Consider the following 670-nt stretch of genomic DNA (forward strand, 5'->3'; position numbering starts at 1 on the left):
TCATTTCCAAATAACTTGTCATTTAGCTTCATGATTGCTCCAAGATATTTAGCAACTTGCTTTTTAGTGACATACTCATCCTCTTCAGAGGAAGAATACTCATCAGAGCTCATGAAGGGCAGAAATAAGTCCAATGGAATCTCTATGGTCTCATTTTGAGCCTCAGATTCCCATGGTTCCTCATTGGGGAACTCATTGGAGGTCAGTGGATGCCCAGTGAGGCCTTCCTTAGTGGCGTTCACTGTCTCTTCTCCATCCCAGAATTCGGCCATGTTGATGGCCTTGCACTCTCCTTTTGGATTTTCTTCTGTATTGCTTGGGAGAGTACTAGGAGGGAGTTCAGTAATTTTCTTGCTCAGCTGTCCCACTTGTCCTTCCAAATTTCTGATGGAGGACCTTGTTTCAGTCATGAAACTTTGAGTGGTTTTGATTAGATCATAGACCATGGTTGCTAAGTCAGAAGTATTCTGCTTAGAGCTCTCTGTCTGTTGCTAAGAAGATGATGGAAAAGGCTTGCCATTGCTAAACCTGTTTCTTCCACCATTATTATTGTTGAAACCTTGTTGAGGTCTCTGTTGATCCTTCCATAAGAAATTTGGATGATTTCTCCATGAAGGATTATAGGTGTTTCCATAGGGTTCTCCCATGTAATTTACCTCTTCCATTGAAG

The sequence above is a fragment of the Arachis duranensis genome, chromosome 4 (genome assembly GCF_000817695.3).
Source record: "Arachis duranensis cultivar V14167 chromosome 4, aradu.V14167.gnm2.J7QH, whole genome shotgun sequence".
NCBI lineage: Eukaryota > Viridiplantae > Streptophyta > Magnoliopsida > Fabales > Fabaceae > Arachis > Arachis duranensis.